Below are 14,052 nucleotides of genomic sequence, written 5' to 3' on the forward strand. Positions count from 1 at the left end.
ACCGAAATACATAGGTTTCCTTTCAGATCGAAAAGGTTTGTTCATGATTATTGCAAGAAGGCTTTCCAGTCCAGATAGTGGTTTTAACACCTATTTTGCTCTTTTGGGATGACTCTTCTTCAGAATTCCAGTCCTCATTTTTTACATTTTATCGTTTCCTGTTGCTATGTAGATATATCCATTAATTTATTTTTCATACGTATTTCTGTACTAACTTTTCTTAAAGAGAATGCTTATGTGCATTTGATACTTGCGTTGGTATTGAATCCTTACAAACAAACATTTGAAAAACTGCTCTAGTCCCACCAGCCAATGGTAGAATCGCTCTCAAAACCTTCATTTCACTAGCCATAGCAAAAAAAGCCTCAGCCAATGAGAGAAGGCGATAGAAAAGATTTCTTCGTGGTGGAGGTCTCTGATTGGCAAAGCCAAATTTTTTTTGAATTCTTGAGCAGTTCTAAGTCAGCCACAGTGGTGTACAAACGATATTTGAAGCTGGCCGTTATTTGTATTTGCTTCCATGGTTATAGCTTGCAATATTTTGTAAGTAACTTATTTTTTTGTCTTATCGATGTAAAGCGTACTTGTTTAATATCCGGTGGTATTTATCCGGCTATAGGTTAATTAGTATAGGCATTTTATAGATTGGGCAAGAATCCCAGTACTAGTAAGGGACCAGTGATTGTCTCGTGAACTGCTCTTTAGGGCTCCAAATAGTTTTAGCTGGAAAATTGTCAGCATTTCAAGGCACCCATTTTTTTTTTTTTTTTTGGAGATATTCCATTTGTGGTTAGGTAGAAGCTTTGTTAGGGATAGAGTCTTTGCATGTTGCATGTGCATTAGCGTCATGAGCATGCTGTCACTAAAACCTTTCAACTTTGATCACAGACTCTGGGTAAGGTAACAAAGAAAGGCAGGTCGATTTTCATGCACTTAAGTTCACAAACTCCTCTTATTAATGCACGTGAATTTCATGCACTTTTATTTATTTATTATGTTGTTTAAATTTCCATCCTCTGCCATTTATAAACTCTTTTGGCAGCCTGAAGCTGCAACAGCCACGCTTGTCAGTTAGCTGGTACACGAATTTTTTTCTTATATTTGAGATTCTGTACTGAGAGACTCTCTCTCTCTCTCTCTCTCTCTCTCTCTCTCTCTCTCTCTCTCTCTCTCTCTCTCTCTCTCTTTAATTTATGATCTACAGCTTTTTGTTTTCCTGTAGGTAGTAACAGTTGCTATTCATAGAATTTTGACCACCGGTCGATTCTACAAGTGTCGGCGTAAATTTGCAGCTGAAACCAAAGCTGTATTCTGTGAAATTACACGATGCGATTAAAAAAAAACTCTTTGAGAGCTGTCTCATTTAGTGTTTTATGGTGAAAATGGGGAGGGTTAATTTTCCGTGCGTTACGTAACGAATTTTCTGTATCAGGTAATGAGAAATGGGGTTGTATATAATAAACCATATTAAAATGGAGTTTGCATAAACATCACCACCTTTTTATGTAATGCCTTTTCCATTCACTTTCAGTAAAAAGCAGGATCGAATGAGGGGAGAGAAGGTGTGCTTTGAAATTTGTTGGCTTGGAATTTGAACTAATCTCGGTGCCCTTAATAGGTTTTCTAAATTTTCTCATTTGGGTGAATGTCGCATATGGCATCCCGTTTGGGGTTGGTATGAGTAACAATTCTGAAAGAAAAGTGTTGGGTCATCTTAACTAGCATTAAGCTGTTTTATCCTAATTTGAGGTTCACATCGACCGCAGTAGTTTTCGTCTATTTCTGATTTTCCTTAAGGTTGCTGGAGGATCATCATAGTTATAAAGTTGGTTCCCAATATTTACACGAGTTTATGCCCATTAAACGCAAGCTCTTAATTGGCCAAACAATTCCAAAAGGCGGATTTGATTAAACTTTGTTTTTATCGACTAATTGTTCTTATCGACCTATCAGATTGGTAGGATTTATTGAAGTTGTAAAGCAAACAATCCCCGTGAATCCTCAAGTATTTAGCTAGGTGTGTGACTAAGCTAAAAAGAAAAACTCGTTCTCTCTCTCTCTCTCTCTCTCTCTCTCTCTCTCTCGTGTTTGTGTGTGTGTGTTTGGTTTTAAACCATTAATTAGATTGGCTGCCTGTAGCCATCGTAAGTTTATGATGAGAGTGTATCGAAGTTTTGAAAATTATTTGGTGTCCCTTGTAGGTTGAAGTTAATTTTAAGCCATTATGTGATGTGATTGTCTTCCGAAATATACATGAAGTTCCATTTTGTTCATTTTATTCATGTTATATGCTAGTATTTCTGGAGTTCAAAGGCACATGTGCTTTTTGCGATAAGAGTTAACTGACATGGGAAGCTCTCTGTGGTCTATTGTATGGCGTAGGCATTTCCTTTACCGAATCTTAGAAAAGCTTCAACATTTGCGTACATGAGTAGAATATAGAGGACGTCGACATTATTAGGTTCTAACCCCTTTTCAATTTACTGAAATAACTTCAAGAAAAATATTTTTGAATTTTCCCTCATTTGGTTCAGCTAGAATTTTTTTTTTTTTTTTTTTTTATTACAGTTATCAGGATCTGAGACAGAAATCAACACAAATACCGCAGTTTTGCTGACAGTATTTCACCTTGCAAGGCGTCGTCTCCTGTGATGGTTTTAGGTGAGTCCTCCGTTTCGATTTCTTTCATTCGTAGTCAAGAAGCTTGAAGCTTGATAAAGATATGATGCAGATTCCTGCTATATATATATATATATATATAATATATTATAATATTTATATATATTCTATAAATTTAAATTTTGTTGTCTATAATTTTTGTCTATATTTGTACAGTAAACTCACATAACCTAAGCGCATAGTAACTGTATGTATTCTTTTCTGCTTTTTGGTGTTGAGAGTTGCCAGTATTTTAGTTTCTAATTAGAATTATTTCATCGTTAGGGTAATACAGTCTTTAATAGAAGCCCATCACAACTCATGGATCATCTGTCAAAGCCCGTGGAGAGGACTCGAAAATTCCACACGAAGTCAAGCAGTTTATCGCAATATCGTAAGTTCCTTTTATAATTTATTTGTTTGTCCATTATTCTTTTAATAATATATGTGCTGTTTTACTGAATGTTTTTCCAACGCTCATAATCAAAACTCATTTTGTGTATTTTGCTCTTGATTTGGTTAGTTGGATAGTTTGTGTATTTCGTTTTACTCATTTTTAATTTTAATATTTTCCTTTTTAGGTTTCAAAGACACCAACGAAAGTCGTGTCACTTGCGCTGGCATGTCGCTCCAGGCCTGAGTTGATGAATCACTCAGTAGTCAGTCAAGAAGCTTCCCTAAAAACAATGTAAGTGTTACTATGATTATATTTTAATGCTTTCCTTTTGGTTTCCCATTATGGAGTCTGCAGTAATTTGAATGTGCATACAACGGGTAATTTGTTTTGGGATGCAATTATGGATGTGATGTCTCAGTCCTTATGCTTTGTAGAAATCGAAGTTATCTCACCATTATAGCTATCGGAGACTCAAGTTTGGCCACATGTATGCCAATCTCTTTAGTTTGTAGCACTCGGAGTCTTTATTTGTCCATATATCAACGAGTGTTCTATCATGGAAAGATTTTCGCTTGTTCACTTAAGTGTTGCTAAAAGTAGTACGAATCTTAGTAGATCGTTCATCACTCAGGGAACTCCAAAATTTTCTGCCCTTGATTGGGATTAGTTTTAATGACATTTTAGAACAGTGCAACCATAAAACCATTATTACCAATAGAAATGGGATAGCGGGTAAATTTCACTACTTTGTTGGCAATGCATACAGTATGAGATTTGCACTAATCCTGATTTTTTATTTGGTTTATCTGTCCGTTTGGATTGCTATGATAATTATACCAAAAATGGTCTTCATTGTTGCAACAAATGATCAGATTTTGTGAGAGATGGTAATGTAAATTTTGAGGAGAAGGATCTTTTATGGAGTTGCATAGAGACGATGAATATGGCTCTGAGCAGTGCGGGAAACTAAAAAAATCTAGGCCTACATTAACAATGAAATGCCAAGGGTGTAATAGAGTCTCCTTGGTTAAGTTAACTACAGGAGGGCTATGTTAAGATGCATTCCAGTAATAACCAGTGCTTAGCCTTAGCGGAGGTTTGTGGTCTTTGGGTGCAACTTGTTTGCAAGCCCATTAAGGGGACGTTCCACTTTCTCAATATGTCCATTAGCGTCGAAAAAGAAACTACCGTTGTCACCTCTGGCATGGAGGTTGAATGCTGGAGATGGTTTTTCTGTGGCTGATTGTTAGTCTGATGATGCAAAACGTTGAATGGATATTTAGGAAAATTTGACCAAATTTTAACAAGGTAAGATTTTGGTAAAGATAGGAATGTAACTTTGGAGGTAGACTGCTTAGCCTTTGAAAAGTTTTGAGATCATCCTTGAATGCTTTAGTATTGCTTTTTGAATATATCCAAAAGCTTTTGGCTGATTAATTGTCGGTCTGAAAATAGTAGATTCTTCTTGTTGTTTCGAACGGTTGCCATGCTTAAAGTACAAATTTTCTCTAGAAAATGCTGAAATTTACACAAATAACTGTTTTATCCTTTTAATCCTGTGGTAGAATCTGAGGCCATTATGAATACAGTACTTGGGCGTTATTTTCAGAGTTGTCTGGGCGTTATTTTCAGAGTTGTCTGAATGTTGGGATGACACTTGATGCATGTGGCCAAAATTATCTAATGAATTGTCATCAGATAAGTCTAGCCTTGGCCTTCCGTTAGCACATACAAACTGACAAAGAAGCTTCGTAACTCCACGCTTATAGTCGCTTTATTTTTACCCTCTCCCCTCCCCAGTCTCGTTGACCCATTGTGTTGTTGGTGCTGGGTGGATGGTGGTTTTAGGGGGGCAGGCGGTTCTCGGAGAGTACTTATCTAGAACTCGATACGTAACCAGTAGTAGCTCTAAACTCAATTAGCTAGGCTTACCTTTTAACCGTTCCTTTTTAGTCTTCTGTAAAAGAAAACTATTGTGCCGGCTTTGTCTGCCCGTCCGCCCTCAGACCTTAAAAACTGCTGAGGCTAGAGGGCTGCAAATTGGTATGTTGATCATCCACCCTCCAATCATCCAATATACCAAATTGCAGTCCTCTAGCCTCATTAGTTTTTATTTTATTTAAGGTTAAAGTTAGCCATAATCGCACTTCTGGCACCTCTATAGGTACCAACTACAGAGGCCACCACCGAACCGTGGCTGAGTTTCATGGGCCGTGGCTGAGTTTCATGGGCCGCTGAGGCTAAGACCGTTTTTTCATGGGCCGTGGCTGAAATTTTTATACAGCATTATGCGCTGTACAGAAAACTCGATTGCACCGAATAACTTCGGCGCACTTTTTCCTTGTTTCTTCCTTGACCTGACAAGATCGATTTTTGGAGGACTTTGTGTACGCGACTTTGAATAAGTCATTTTCCAGCCGTTTCAATCTATACCCTCATCAAAAGAGGGATTAGATTTTTCTCTCTCTCTCTCTCTCTCTCTCTCTCTCTCTCTCTCTCTCTCTCTCTCTCTCTCTCTCTCGTCTGTTCCAGTATAATAGTGCGGACTTTTGTTTGTTTTATTAAGGGTTTTAAAATCTAGTAGGATGTTGTTCAAGATTCAGAATGCTCTTTCCAGGAACCACTGAATAGGATTATTTCAGGAACCATTTTAATGCAGTGTTTCTTAATATATATATATATATATATATATATATATATATATATATATATATATATATATATATATATATATATATATATATATATATATATATATATATATATATATATATATATATATATATATATATATATATATATATATATATATATATATATATATATATATATATATATATATATATATATATATATATATATATATATATATATATATATATATATATATATATATATATATATATATATATATATATATATATATATATATATTATGCATTTTATTATATATATACATTATAACTATCATAGTTGCATTTTCTATGCAAACATAACATGGCATATATATATAATATATATATAATATTTATATATATTCATAAAAATGACTCATATAAAATAAATAAATATATATATAATATATAGAAGTGTATATATATATATGGAATGTTCTGTATGTATGTATATGTATATATTAAAACTATATATATATATATATATATAATATCCAAATATATATAAATATTTAGAGATATTTTTATAAAAATTTAGGTATGTTATTTACAATGAATTCTTATATCTTTTGTAATGAAAAACTCATGGTTGATTAAACAGCGTTTTAGAGATCTTTTTATGAAATTCCACTGGAAGATGGTTGATTATTACTTTTATTCCACTGGAAGAACATTTTTTCAAAATACACACCAAAATCATTTATTGGCTCGTGAGATTGTGAAGGAATAATAATAATAATAATAATAATAATAATAATAATAATAATAATAATAATAATAATAATAATAATGAAAGCAGTTAAATCGAGATTGTGATTCACTTTTCACGAAAAGGAATAACTGCAGTTTCCAACTTTAAATCGTAATCAGATTCACTAAACAGACAATTTAATCCTTCCGTGTTAGGTATATACGTCATGATAGACAACATATATTTGTTGACCTTAGTTTTGAAATAAAGTTAAAATATTTTAATTACTTTTCAAACTGGCACAGCGATCGCTTAGCTCCCATTTTTTTTTATTATGACAACTCTTTGTAATTGGCTTTATCGTGAAAAAAACTCAAGAAAATGAATAAACTGGCTACAATAGGATATGTAAAATCATGTATGCAGATGACAGATTCTGATGACGTGGTGTGGTAGGGCTCAGCTCGCTCTGTGTGTGTGTGTGTGTGAGAGAGAGAGAGAGAGAGAGAGAGAGAGAGAGAGAGAGAGAGAGAGAGAGAGAGAGAGGGAAATCTAGCAGTGGTTGACGTATTCTGGGACATTTTGGTATCCAGTATGGCCGGTTGAAGGTCCTCTTTTGATCGTAAAGTTGCAAATTTTGAAATTACGATTTTTCATCAGATATAATTTCCTAAAACAGAATATCCATTGAAACAGAATATCATGATATTTTATGTTTGTTTTTACTGGTTAAAAATGGTGTGAAGTAAACATGATTTTTTTTCTGGCAGATCTGTGAATTTTCTGATTTCTTATTCAGGGACTTCATTGTAACTTTGTTGCTTGTGTCTGTCAAGTTTCAGCCACGTCACTGGCCGTTTTAACGTAACTCGTCCGTCTTGACAATCGCGAATTTTAGCTTGGGTCAATGGTCATGTCCAAACAAGGAGCCCATTTGACGCCTACCTGTTGTAAGGCTGTTAGCAAGACATGTGTTAAAGATTCTCTCTCTCTCTCTCTCTCTCTCTCTCTCTCTCTCTCTCTCTCTCTCTCTCTCTCGTCCATTTTCGGATATAATGAAACTTATGTTTATTGGTATTTTCGTTCTTTTAAGAGCAGCTGTTGCACGTTTTTTGATCGATAAAAAACGTCTAGTGATGAATAATGTAGGTTCTTAAATACCAGTCGGTTGTCGTCTCCGTTCAGATAAGTTAACGTTGCCATGCCATTCCGAAAACCGTTTATCTAATCGCCTGCGTTGTGTTCACTAGTGCGTTTATATTAGTACTGTTTGAGTCGCAAATCATTCCACTTCCACAAGACCGGTAAGGTGGTTTAAAGTTCTAAGTAACCTTGCGTTCAACCACTCGTTCTCCAAGGTTGGCGCCGGCGCCAATGTGCAGATAATGTCAGTCATGTCACCTACGGTGTAGATGTTTATGGCCTCTGGGAATTCTCGCCCAATTGACGTACGGGACGAAGGGCCACACCATACTGTCGTAGTGGGCCTATTCTATTCTGGGTAAGAGTAATGTGCATAAATGTTAAAGTATGTTTGAGCACATGTATGAGGAAGCTGAGTGTATGCATGTGCATGGAAACATGCATAGCTATACAGTATACACACACTACAAAAATACACAGCCATTAAAACGTTAAAAGGTGTTAAAAATCTTAGTAGCGCACTTTTTCCCTGAAAGTGGAGACCTTAACCTACGGTTATCCATCGATTTCATCGAGGGTTGAGACCGGCCATTGGTTATGTTTTTTTAGTGAATATTTTTTTTTATTACATGTTCGTACTGATCTAAATTCAGTACTTTTGACAGGGTTTTTGCATGTATTACTGAATACTTTCGAGGTTCTGAGAAGATTTGCTTTTGAATTTTGTGTACTTAGAGACTGTCAACAAAGTTAGTGTTTCACTATGGTGGAATTTCGGAAGCATCATTTTTTTTTATTCTTTGTTCTTGTCATCTTGCATATCTAGCCTTAGAACCCTTTGCTAGACCGAAAATAAGTCTGTGTTCTGAAGTTTGCAAATGGTGGCATGTTATTTAGGACTTCGTCCGTGCTGCATGCCTCCGTGCAGCCATATGGCGTCCCAGTATATAGAGCGATCTTTCAGTAAAGTTAACTTAATTTTTAAGTTTTGACGTTGTTTTCTCTCGACAGGTTAATTAAAAGTTGAATTGGTTCCTTTTCTGTCTTTTGTCTTGTACACTTATTGCCTGAATCCATACCTGGCTTGGTCTTTATGTGGCCATTACTTATGATTTTTTGGGCCTTTTTAATGGGTCTTTGCCCTACTGCTCCGTCTTCTATAACCGCTTTTGAAACTAACCATGAATGTGTTTGACAGCGCTCATTTGGTCCTTCAAACTGGTCTCCTCAGGTGTATATTTTTTTCCAAGATTTTTCAAATTGTTTAAATAATGTTTTTAGCGTAGAACTTTTACAAAAACGAATGATATTTGCTGTTAAAATTTTAGTCTTCAACTTTTTGAGATGCTTTATTTTTGCACTTCCAAGTAGATATAATTGCCAAGATATAGAAAGCTTGTTCAATGTTGGAACACGTTTAATTCAGTTTGAAGCTGATCAAATACTTGTCAAGAACTTAGCAAAACTTATTCTCAGCCACTAATTCAACCCTCCAGCTTGACGTAGCGTTCGAATCCGATTTAGTTTGGTTACTTCCACGGCCTTGTTAAGAGTTTAGCCAGAACGATGTACAGTGCAGGAACTTTTATTGGAGATTTTACCGGAAGCAGTATTACCCTGTCACTGGAACCACATTAAAAAGACTAGGAATCTTCTTGCCAGGAATGTTTTGCAGAGACATGCGTTTTAACCTTGTGTTAATTTGCTGGATCTTTCTCTTCAATATGATTATATGTACGTATGCCTCTCTCTCTTAGAGAGAGAGAGAGAGAGAGAGAGAGAGAGAGAGAGAGAGAGAGAGAGAGAGAGAGAGACTGACTGACTGAGTGATCACTCGTACACCAGTTGTGTACTATCATTCATAATTTACCCCCTTCTCCTCTCTCTCTCTCTCTCTGTACATAATTAAGATTAATTAAGAACTTGATTCAGTGAGTTATTTTCCAATTATCGCTTCTGATTATGGTCTAATGTAGGTTAAAAGTTCTTTAGAAATCGGATAAATTTTGGTTCTAAGTATTTCTTGAAGGTTCCTGACTTCATGTAAAGATCCTTCATTATGCAGGTACTGGTAACGACAGTAAAATACTCTTAAACGTACCTCACAAGCACTTACAAGGTACCAAGTGATACCATTGTCCCGCATGTTTCACGTGCCTTTTCACAAAGTGGTCATATTTTATTTTCCTGACGAGTTTTATTACATTATCGATGACATTGTAGTAATACCAAAGAGTAGGTCTTGTCTCATAATTAGATGTAGAGTTAATAAGAATTTGTATCGGAAGTAGCATCTCATTTGTAGGTTGTGAGGAAAGTCCCTCGTTAAATTACATGATACCAATAATAATTTCACAAATTGTGGGTCACTCCCCCCAGCACAGAAAACGTAAGGCACTTACTGGATTCATGACCTAGATACCTACCACTCCCGTGTCTGATCAGATATAACAGGAAGTGTTCATGTTTTTCAGACAGGCAGTTAAAGTATTTTGAATGGATTTTTAATAGAGTAATTTCAATCCCTAATTATTCCTCAATCACATACTGTAAGCACGTATTTGGTATGGCTAAGTATTTTTTATGGCTAATGTAGTTTCCCTAGTTTTTGCCTATTGGGTAGTAAGGGTCACAAAATCGAAAGGTGCGCGCTCAAGCATCTGTCGTTGTGACTTTAGAATGTGATGCTCCCGTATAGTTTACAGGCATCTCTAAGCACTATGCTGTAATCAGAGGTACGCCATTTTAATTTAATTATATCTTCGTCAGCCAGTCTGTCTTCTGGCCTTATTATCAGTTGCCCTTCACACCAGACTGTTAAGGTTTGTTGAAAACTTCATTAACGCTTGGTAATTTACAAGGCAGGGTTACAATGCCACGTCCAAATCTGAAGATAAAAAGGCAATGGCAAACGCTGAATTTCCAGATGCTGTTCACCGGGATCTGCAAAAGCCGATTCATTATTCAGCAGTATTTTTGATGAATTATCATGGTTAGGTTTTAAGAGAATCGTTGATCCATTGCTTCTCTTGCCAGAGTCTGTCTGTCTTGCGAGTTTCTGGGGTCTTCTGCTTCTGGTTGGTGATCCCAATCAAGGTTCAGTATTGATCAAATCGATTTGATGGTTTTGGATTGTAGTTGTGCTCAAGTTTCAAACATTACACCTAAAAAAAAAAAAACACTTTTAACAAGAATACTATCTTGACAAATAGGAACTGACAACCTCCTTCCCCACAGTTCGTTTAACTGCTGCTGTCGGACCCTGTTCTGTTCTCTCTGCCTACCTTCTGACAAAACTTACATGGCCTCCTGGTTGCAAAACTATTCTGATGCAAGAGGCATTCTAGGCTTTTCAGTAATGCGTTGAAGAGGCATTTGTATCAAATGTTACTAAGGTTCAGAACGCAGAGGAGTAGACAAGAAATGCAACAGTCTTGTCTGTCAATGTGGTAATGGTACAGTAATTTTTAATGTGATTTTTTAGTAATGGTACAGTATATAGTTAACTGAATGCTTTTCTTCCGTTTGCCAGTTTTTTATCAATAAAATGTTTTTAGTAATGGCAGCATTTAGTCATCTTCCGTTTGCTATTTTCTGTCAATGGGGGTTTTTAAGGATTTTAAATGAGGTCATGGTATCCATTTTCTGATGTTTTTTAATGTTTTAGTAATGGTAACACTATAAAGTTAATCAAACTGAATGCTTTTTCTTCCTTCCTTATTTTCCAGCATTTGTCATCTCGCTCCTGAGTATTTAAGGACAAATGAGGTCCCTATCCATTCTGATGATATTGGACAAATGAGGTCATGGTATCCATTCTTGATGTTTTGTTAGCAATGCAGTAAAGGCTCAACGTTTGCCATTCCTACCCTCTGCCGATGATATCAGCAGTGTCCATCAAGCCCTTTTGATTTTCTTATCAGCAGTGTCCATCAAGCCCTTTAATCACTTTTTTAGGTATATGATCCTGTTTTGTTAATCACTTTTGGTATATGATCCTCTCTTATTTTACAGAGAACTGTGGGGATTAGATGAACGCGAGAGAAACTGAGGAAATGCAGAGGAAGAGGATCGTCATAGCAGCAGGGCATCTGTAATCATTATAAATCAGCCGGTAATCCAGGGCAATTTTTTAAAAAAAAAACTTTCTAGCCGCCTCGCTTTATAAAACATTTTTGTAGTTTTTTTTTTTTGCGTCGTTGGCTGTCAATTAAGATATACTATCAGCAGCTAATCAGTAAATTTTTGTTTATAATTTTAAGGTAACGCAGTTTGGATTTTGTATGAAATAGCATATTGCATGAAAAAATGGCTTGTAAATTAGGGAAAATTGAATTTTTTTGGAAAGTAAACAAAAATTTTTTTTTTTTATCAGTATACTTGATAAAGTTTTTACAAATAAAATTTGTTTTTATCTGGTGATAAATTTTTTGTGAATTTAGTGAAATGATAATTTTAAATTTTCCCTTTACACTACAAATATAATTTTTAATTAAAGGCATTAGTGATCATGGAATAACATACATTGAACCTTTTATCCTTAGTGGCCAACTAGTTTTACAGTTAAGTATTTTAGGAGATGGACGTTTTTGCACTGCTTTTTACAGGGTCCTTGGCTGCATCCTCCTCTACTGCCGACAGACCAAGCAGGGCCTGCTTCTTACGGGGTCCTTGATTGCATCCTCCTCCACTGTCTGGGGAAAGGTAACACCCGATAGACCAAACTGGGCCTGCTTCTTACTGGGTCCTTGGCTGCATCTTCCTCTACTACTGACAGACCGAGCAGGGCCTGCGTCTTACGGGGTCCTTGGCTGCATCCTCCTCTACTCCTGGCAGACCAAGCCAAACCTGCTTCTTATGGGGTCCTTGGCTGCATCCTCTTCTACTGCCGACAGAAGAAGCAGGGCCTGCTTTTTATGGGGTCCTTGGCTGCATCCTCTACTGCTGACAGACCAAGCAGAGCGTGCTTCTTCTGAGGTCCTTGGCTGCATCCTCCTCTACTGCCGATGAGTCTGCTTCCTACGGGGTCCTTGGCTGCATTCTCATCTACTGCCGACAGGCCAAGCAGGGCCTGCTTCCTACGGGGTCCTTGGCTGCATCCTCTTCTGCTTCCTACGGAGTCCTTGGCTGCATCCTCCTCTACTGCTGACAGACCGAGTAGGGCCTGCTTCTTACAGGGTCCTTGGCTGCATCCTCCTCTATTGCCAACACCAGACACGCCAAGCATGGCATGCTTCTTAGGGGGGGTTCTTGGCTGCATCCTCCTCTACTGCTGCCGGGTCTGCTTCCTACGGAGTCCTTGGCTGCATCCTCCTCTACTGCTGACAGACCGAGTAGGGCCTGCTTCTTACAGGATCCTTGGCTGCATCCTCCTCTACTGCTGAAAGACCGAGCAGGTCCTTCTTCCTACAGGGGCCTAGGCTGCATCCTCCTCTACTGCTGACAGACCGTGCAGGTCCTTCTTCCTACAAGGTCCTAGGCTGCATCCTCCTCTACTGCCCACAGATCGAGCAGGGCCTGCTGCTTACAGGATTCTTGGCTGCATCCTCCTCTACTGCCGACTGACCAAGCAGGGCCTGCTTCTTACAGGGTCCTTAGCTGCATCCTCCTCTACTGCTGACAGACCGAGCAGGTCCTTCTTCCTACAGTCCTTGGCTGCACCCTCCTCTACTGCTGACTGACCAAGCAGGGCCTGCTTCTTACAGGGGCCTTGGCTGCATCCTCCTCTACTCCTGGCAGACCAAGCAGGGCCTGCTTCTTATGGGGTCCTTGGCCGCAACCTCCTCTACTGCCGAGTGGTCTGCTTCTTATGGGGTTCTTGACTGTATCCTCCTCTACTGCCGACAAGTCTGTTTCCTACAGAGTTCTTGGCTGCATTCTCCTCTACTGCCTACAGACCAAGCTGGACCTGCTTTTTATGGGGTCCTTGGCTGCATCTTCCTCTACTGCCGACTGACCAAGCAGGGCCTGCTTCTTATGGGGTCCTTGGCTGCATCCTCCTCTACTGCCGACAGACCGAGCAGGGCCTGCTTTTTAGGGGTCCTTGGCTGCATCCTCCTCTACACAGACCAAGGGATCCTCCTTCTGGGGATAGGCTGCATCCTCCTCTACTGATAGACCAAGCAGGGCCTGCTTCTTACAGGGTCCTTGGCTGCATCCTCCTCTACTGCCGACCAAGCCAGGTCTGCTTCTTATGGGGTTCTTGACTGTATCCTCCTCTACTGCCGACAAGTCTGTTTCCTACAGAGTTCTTGGCTGCATTCTCCTCTACTGCCTACAGACCAAGCCTTGGACCTGCTTCTTATGGGGTCCTTTGCTGCATCCTTCTCTACTGCCGACAGGCTGAGCAGGGCCTGCTTTTTCAGGGGTCCTTGGCTGCATCCTCCTCTACTGCCGACAGACTGGTCCTGCTTCCTGCAGAATTCTTGACTGCATCCTCCTCTACTGCCGACAGACCGAGCAGGGCCTGCTTCTTACAGGGTCCTTTG

General features: G+C 38.3%; 1 long non-coding RNA gene across 1 annotated transcript; it reads left to right on the forward strand.

Moving 5' to 3' along the window:
* The first annotated feature begins 420 nt into the window (after positions 1-420).
* Positions 421-12,292, forward strand: LOC136840923 (uncharacterized). Its single transcript, XR_010853788.1, has 6 exons — positions 421-543; positions 2,569-2,661; positions 2,944-3,052; positions 3,240-3,346; positions 11,579-11,678; positions 12,172-12,292. It is a non-coding gene; the product is annotated as an uncharacterized lncRNA (long non-coding RNA).
* Positions 12,293-14,052: the final 1,760 nt, after the last annotated feature.

The sequence above is a fragment of the Macrobrachium rosenbergii genome, chromosome 8 (assembly GCF_040412425.1).
Source record: "Macrobrachium rosenbergii isolate ZJJX-2024 chromosome 8, ASM4041242v1, whole genome shotgun sequence".
NCBI lineage: Eukaryota > Metazoa > Arthropoda > Malacostraca > Decapoda > Palaemonidae > Macrobrachium > Macrobrachium rosenbergii.